The 8,278-nt window shown below is 33.4% G+C and overlaps 1 pseudogene; it reads left to right on the top strand.

The window, feature by feature from the left end:
• The first annotated feature begins 258 nt into the window (after nt 1–258).
• On the top strand, nt 259–7,801 carry LOC123246527 (annotated as a pseudogene).
• Nucleotides 7,802–8,278: the final 477 nt, after the last annotated feature.

The following is an 8,278-nucleotide window of genomic DNA, read 5'->3' as shown; positions in this document are numbered from 1 at the left end:
TTTGAAATACTGTGATGTTGTTTTCTGAAACCTTCTGTCTAATTCCTCTTGTTATATTTATATAGAAAATAGTAGAGAAAACATTGAATTAAAAATCATTATTTTTTTCCTATAGAAAAAGGTAATTTGCAGTGTAGTTATTTTTACTGTGCAGCTGCTGAGTTGTTACTATGGCATTTGAGTAGATGGGCATTCTGCTTTTCCTTTACCATTTTACAAAATATAAGCTGTCTTTTAGGAAACTGCATTAAGGTTGGCATGCAATCTCCTTCCCTTGATGTGGTAGAAAGGAGAAGCACACTTATGAAACATAAGAATCATACTAACTCTCCTAAACACTACCAGTATAACCTTGGGAAAGTAATATTTTCTATTTGGGGTCTTGGTTTTTTCATTGTAAAATGACAAGATCAGTCCATGTAATGGATTCAGGATGAATGTGAATTGAATGGTTTCCCAGGTAATACTTGAGGTGCTGCAAGAGCAAAATCAGTCAGTAGACAGTTCAAATTCTACGTCCTGCTTTCTGCAAGGTTAAAGTAGGCTATATTCATTAATTAACTTATGAAAGAAATGCCCAGATTTCTGTCCAATAAACCTAAACCTTCCAAAATTAGACTTAATACAGAAAGGGGTTGGATTCTGAATTATAAGGATATGAAAATATATACTGGTATATGAAATTAGAAATTTATGTAAAACAATGCAAGTGTCTTATCAAAGCCATATCATATTTTAGGATGTACATTACTCATCCAAAACATTTTATATTATTACAAAGGTAATCAACTTTATTTTTTGTTTTAAAAGTTATTATATTTGTTCATTAATTATTCCCCATTGTGTATAAAATTTTAACAATATTAAAATATCTGAATTTCAAATTTCCTTCCTTCTTCTTGATGCCCTCCTTAAGAAGGCAAGCAGCTTCATGCTGATTATACATTTAAAGTCATATGAATGATTTCCATGTTAACCATGTTGCAAAAGAAAATATAAAATAATAAAAAATAAAGTATAAAAATATATTTTACCTTCCTTCAGAGATGATTAGTTTTCTCTCTGGAGGTGAATTATACTTTTTATCATAAACCTTTTGAAATTTTCTTGCGTTATTCTACTGATCAGAGGAACTATGTCTTTCACAGTTAAATAATCTTTACTATTACTACATGCAATGTTCTCCTGATACTGTTCAGCTTACTTTCCATGAGTATAGGTGAATCTTCCTAAATTTTTCTGAAACTATCCTGTTCATCATTTCATATAGCACAATAATATCTCATGATAATCATATAACATGATTTGTTCAGTTATTCCACAATTAATGGACATTCCTTGATTTCCAATTCTTTGCCATCACAAAAAAGTGCTGATATAAATATTTGGTACAAATAAGTCTTTTTCCCCCTTTTCTTTGATTTCTTTGATATTCAGAATGACTAATGGTATATCCATGTCAATGGGTATGCTCAATTTTATGGCACTTTAGGTTTAGTTCCACATTTTTCTCCTGTTTTGTTGAAACCATTCATAACTATACTAAGTGAATTTGTGTCTCATTTTTTCCACATCCCCATACGCACTTTTCATTTTTCTTTTCTGTCATATTAGCCAATGTGAAAGAACTCAGAGTTGCATCACTCTTTGAAGATGATATGATGGTCTACTTAAAAAATCCCAGAGATTCAACTAAAAAGTTACTGGAAATAATCAACAACTTTAGCAAATTTGCAGGAAACAAAATAAACGCACATAAATCATCAGCATTTCTATATATTTCCAACACATTGCAGCAGGAAGAGTTAGAAAGAGAAATTCCAATTAAAAAAACCTTAGGCAATATAAAATACTTAGGAATCTATCTGCCAAGACAAACTCTTGTCCAACTATCAATGATATGGAATTATGTCTTGATCAAATGATACGTGTAAAACCCAGTAGAATTGTGCGTTGGCTAAGTGGGGTTAGGGAGAATTGTGGGAGAGGGAAAGAACATGAAATATGTAACTAGGAGAAAATATTCAAAATAAAAAAAATTTTCAAAGAAAAACAAAAAAAAATAAAATACACATTTGAAATCATAGGAATGAATGAAATTTTTAACAAAGTGATTTATTTTAACAAAGTACCAGGATTATTTGATTAAAAATTTAAAAGGTTGATAAGAAAAGAAATATTTTTGTGTATTCAAAGCACTGATCTGGAAAATAAGTCAAGAAGAGATCATTTAAATAATTTGAGAATCATTGTATTTCCTGAAAAACCAAGATTTAAAAAAAAGACTAGAAATTATAGTTCAAGAAATTATAAATGTAAACTACCCATATCTATAAGAATTGGTGTACAAAATGGACAGAGATAGAATTCATTCCTGAATAAAAAGTTTAAAATAAAAAAATAAAGTTGAGATATTTAAGTAAAGATATAAAGTTTTATGTTCTTCATATTCTTATGTAAATGCATAGCAGGAATGATGAAGCAAATTTCTCAACAATTTGGTAAGTCCATAGAACAACCTAATGAGATTTAAGGGTGTAAAATTTCAATAGGAAGTGGTATATATTCTATGGGATTAGATATATACCCTATTTCTTTATTTTGAAGACAAAAGGGAACACCTTTCATTGGTTACCACAGCCTGAGAGTGTATATTGGTTGACTGAGTTCTAGGAGAATCAATTCTTAGGGGAGGAGAGACCTTCTTTGCACTCTTATAAAGGATAGGAATATTGACTAGAATTGTGATTTTATTGCTCTAGATAATTTTAAGATGAGAAGACTTCTACCAGTGGAGGTAGGCAACTTCTCACTTTATAATCTTTGAAAATTGCCTAGTGCCTTGAGATATTGAGGGATTGCAAGTGTATATCATTGTTAGACGATATTTTTTCTTGGTTTTGAGAGCAACACTGTGCTCAATGCAATGATGACTTTTGTGATTTATAAGAGTAAATCAATTCATTCTCTTTAGTGAGACTTTCACAAGTTTCCATTCCCTTGGATATTAAACAAAGTAGGGGGAGTGGATGCCCCCTCCTCCCCATTCTTTCTTTCTCCACTAGTATCAATAGTGACTTACAACAGAAATAAAATTTGCCCACGACCAATGTTTATTGAGAAAAACTGGACATTGGAGTTCTTGTACCTAGAGTTCTTAAATGCTTTTGTCTACATTTTTAAGGAAAGATTATTGAGTAATATTCCAGAAAAATGGATATTTTTTAATATTGTGGGTTACCTCATGGGTAATTCCAAGTCTGACAGTTCCTAATGTCCATGCTTCACAGAGAAGACTTCTAAAACAAAGGTTATTTACCTGAAAAAGTCATGAAATGCAAAGCCAGGAGTTCTGGATCTTATAAGATCAGTACAGATTTGAGGGGAATGAGAAATACCAATCACATGATAAAAGATTTAGAGTTAGAGCTTAGAAACCATTTTTGTCCAAATACTTCTTTTTTACTAGTTGAGGAAACTAAAACTTGGAGAAGCCAAATGACTTGCCCAGAGTAACATAGGTTGTAAATGCCAAGTGAGGTTTGGTCATCTCTCTTTGCATGCCACTACAGTCTCTTTCTCAGTTCTGCAAAGATACTTTATGTTCTGGGGCTATATACTTAGTATGATGAGCGTATTTTTAATGTTCATTTTAAAAAATATTTTTGTTCAAGAGTTCTGATGAGTCCAAGATATTTTACACCATTTCCATAGTAAAGAAAATAAACATTGTACTTGTAATTTGAATATTTATGTAAGTACTAGTGTGAGACCAATATTATATTTTCTATTTTAAGGAAACTTTAGATATGAACCATAGCTAAACTTAATTTTAAGCATTACCTTAAAGTTTCACTCCACTGCAGGGAAAGGAACAGATCCCTTCTGGGGTCATGCCTCTAATAATGACTCAGGTCTGTTTGAACTTAGAGCACCTTATTGGGTGTAAGTATAACCCTGGGACACTGATCACCTAAAGTTATTTATACATTTTTTTAAAGTTAAACTTGGCTCTTGACCAAAGGGAGCACCAGAAAAGGAGAAAATGTACTGCATTTTTTCTGTGCTTCTCAACAGTATTAATGATGGATGAATAAAACCTTTCACTGGCACCTAATATCTATGCATATTAACCATCTATTACCAGGCTGTCACAATACATGGTGCTGGAAATATAATGATAAAATAATACTTTTCCTTTCAAGGGTTTCATATTCAACTAAGCTTGTTCTAAGCTTTAAAATTAGGTCTTTTAAGTCTGAAACAGTTCTCTACTTCTGTTCAATGTTAGTTTCCCTTTTAAAAATCAATAATCAGTGTTATGCCACAATTAAATCATAAATTGTCTTCTGTGTTATAAAATCAATGGTTTGTTCTTCCCACACCTGACATTTTGCTGTGAAAGATTCTTAGGTTAGGATATTTTCTTAAGAATGATATCCACAGTGTGCTTTCTATTGTTATTACACTGCCCCATAACTGCTATGTCATCTTCACCATGTGCACATTCCCCCACTTTCCCCCTGATTGCTCCCTCCACTCACCCCTTTACTATCATTCTTTTGCTACAGCTAACATTCAAGACAAATAAATGTGGTAGATAGATTTATGCAGCTGTGCTATGGAGCAAGACTGGGCAATTTGGCTATTGCTGAATGGTGTTCTCCATCCTGGGAGAAGCGCTTATTCTTTGGCAAGATTTGCTGAAGATTCTGTGGCACATCACTCTTTTTCAGTATGATCTCCATCAACTAGATGGTTCTCTGATGATAGAGAACATTGAAATGGAGACTAAGACAGAAAGGAAGAAAAAAAAGAGACACATCACACAAACCTGTACAAAAGCTTTATGGCTATGACACATTTTTATTATAATGCAATTAAGTATATTTTACTAATAAAAGAAAATTAAAATGAAGTCATAGCTAGAAAGTTATTTAGTTCTTTCAAGGCATCCTTAGCGTTATTTATTATTTTTTAAGGAAAATTAAACAGAGTCATGAATTCAGGAGATAGAGAGTGCATTAGGTTTACATTGCCTGAAGATGAAACATCTGCATCTTCATTTCTTATTTTTATTGAAGCTCATTACTTGAAGGTCTTTCAAGCCTTAATGTACATTTCCATTACATTAGAGAGACCTTAGCTATACTTCAAGAGGACATAAAGTAGACTAAACCACTTTAAAATATAAAGAAAGATTTTCCCTCTCTTATCTGAATCCATTATCCATTATCAAAGATTTATTTTGATTTTTATGAAGTTTTTTTTTGATGGTGCAGCCATGAAACTAGACAGATTTCAGAATGATGCAAAGTGGTCTTTGGTTCTAAATGTAGGCTTGAAGACTCATGTGTCACTGGCACAGGGAGGGTGACAGCTGCACTGTAGGAAAAGATTAATGACACTGGAATCCACCAATTTGGTGCTTACAGTGCAATTTCTGCATTCAGGGACAAAGTGTTTTGTTTTCTCTTGTACGTTACTCACTATATCTTGATTTAGTGGACAGGAAACTGAAAATAAGATCTTAAATAACTGATATGACTTTTTTGTGCCAAGTGATTTTTTTGAAATAAAAAGCTTTTACTCTTTTTATTTTAAATAAGAGAATAATAATTAACATTTCTATGGTGTTTAAAGTTTATGGAGTGCTTTATATACACTTTCATTTAAATATGAAAACAGCAGTATAAGATTATTGATATTAAACATTCCAATTAACCAGATGAGAAAATAGACTCAGAGAGGTTAACTGAGCTGTTTGGGGTCACACAGCTAGTAAATGTAAGCAGTAATATTTTCATTGAAGTTCTTGGCTACGAAATGTCATGAGTTATTTTAATACAACAAACTATTTTTCATAGAAGAATTTGTACATTCATAAAACTTAGGGCAGTTCATCGTATCTGCTTAAAACCAGATCTCTAACAATCCCTAAATAAACCTTTTGGTAGATATGAATTAAATGATAGAATTGAGAATCAACATAAATTCTTGAAACTTTTTCGTCACTCACATAGATGGCAAATTGTAGATTCTTCTAAATGTAGGCCAGGCTCAAATGACTAGAAGAATGTCATTTTAAAAATATGTTTAAATACAATCCCTGCAACCTAACAATGTATAATAATTAAAGATGATTCAAAAAGATAATGTAAAAAGAGTATATGGGGTAAAAAGCTTCATGAGACACTAGAGATATGAAATGTTTAAAATACCAATTCACTCCTACAGCCTCATCTAGTCCCATGTACCTGGCACATCCAGGCAAGTGTAACAATGAAGAATCACTGGGTTAGGGCACTCAGGTTCTCACTTTCTTCCTCTTTATCAAGGGGACCTTTTAAATTCTGAAATCTGCATTCATTCTTGGTATAGTCCTATGAGGATCAAACCTTTAAAGAGAGAGATCAGACTTTCTCATTCTCTGTCTTTTTATACAAATACCCTATATCCTATATGGTGGGCTGGGAAGTCACTTAGATTTTGGCTAAGATCTCACTAAAATAGATTCAATTCAGTTCAGTGTTCAATATAAATTAAGTACAGAAAAAAGCATTAAAAGAAAGATGCAGATTTGTCCAAAAAACAGAAACAAGTAACAAAAAAAAGTTAAACATTAGTCCATGAAGCAGTTTGTGAGACTGCTGCATATTCCGTGGTATATTTAACCAATCCTGCATACATCTCTCTCAAAGTCTGTGTCCTGATCAAGGGCACATCTTCTTTTACATGGTCATTTGCTTTTCAATGACGAGCTATAAAATATGTGACACCTCAAAATGACCAACTGAGGCAACTCAGACTTATAAAGTAGATTCCATGACTAGATATGTGCATCGCAGAATCACTATTTGACCACCTATGTTTAGGAAAGAACAGAAAGTGGAAGTTGCAGGAAGATTGGAGCAGACATCAGTGCTACAGTGGCACCTCAAATTCCAGCTCTGAAAGCATGGAAGGGATAAATTCAGCCCCTGTTAGATACTGATATTGATTCGGATCTGCTTGAAGATGAAGAGAGCAAAGTTTCAGAAATGTCTCTATCAAGTAAAGAACCTCATCCATGATGCCCATGACCTTATTGAGAGACTGTCTGTTCTACATTTTTTCAAGAACTATTACATGAAATATTTGATGATTTGGGAGTCAAATAGGGAAGATTCAGGAAAACAACTGCTTCAGTCAGTCCTTCTTCTGATGGAGAATGGAGTCTTGGAATTAGTCACAAATTCTGATAATCTCCTAGAACTATATGCTGTAGACCAAGGGGAAAAGTGTGAGTGCCTTGTCCTTACCAATGAGGAAAAATATGTCCTGGAACAAACTCAGAATAAGAGGAAACTGAGTATATTGCACATCCATGGAATCTGTACCAATTCTACTGGGTTTGTACTTCATTCAGCTGGCAGTCAGAATGTACTTCATACCATTGAAGTTATGAAAGAGACTCAGAAACTCTTTGAAAAACTCATTCCTTTTCTTGGGTTGTGTCTTGACTAAAGAAGATAACATGTTCCACGCCCTATTACTGGAGACTCTTGGGCACAAATCTGACCTGTAACATTTCCTGCTGGTTTGGAGAGGAGATGTAGATGAATTCAAGAAGCTCCAGGAAAACATGATGGACGAAGGGATCAAGGTGATCTCCTATAGAAATTAGTTTGCTAATCTTCTTGAATATTTCAAGTGTTTGACCTATGAGATCTTAACTCCAGGCAGAACAGGTTTGGCAAGAGAAGGTCAGTTAAATGGCTCATCTGCAGCACACAATGAAATAAGAGGATGTAGTACATGAAGGAGGGACTGGAAAAAAAAAAAAAAACAACTCATCACAATTAGAGCAAAGGCCACAGCCCTGAGGCCCCATCCCAGACAGAGTTTTTAATAAGCAATCTTATGAAAATTCAACAGCTCCCAGAAAATACCAAAACCCAGAAGAGACAGAAGTTTCAGGGGAGAAACTGAAAAGGATCTATTTGGTTCTTGCTGGGCTCAGTTATTCTGCTTCCTGTCCCACTTCAAGAATATTAGATGACTTGAAGCTCTAGTTGTCTAGGCCTTTTTCAGTATTCCACATATTTAAGCTGTAATAAAAGCCTGTTAATTTAATTTCTCAAAAATTAAAAAAAAAGCCTAAACTCAAGGTCACCTAGGTAGGATCATGTGTTAACTATAATGTGGGAGTGGTCATTATGTTTCCAATATGGAGAAAGGCCTCTACCCTTCTTGAGAAGTTTCAATATTACAAGATGTTGCCTAAAGAATGTGGAAG

The sequence above is a fragment of the Gracilinanus agilis genome, chromosome 4, assembly GCF_016433145.1.
Source record: "Gracilinanus agilis isolate LMUSP501 chromosome 4, AgileGrace, whole genome shotgun sequence".
Classification (NCBI taxonomy): Eukaryota; Metazoa; Chordata; class Mammalia; order Didelphimorphia; family Didelphidae; genus Gracilinanus; species Gracilinanus agilis.
The sequence above is the reverse complement of the archived record's forward strand: the minus strand, read 5'-3'. Positions and strand labels throughout refer to the sequence as shown.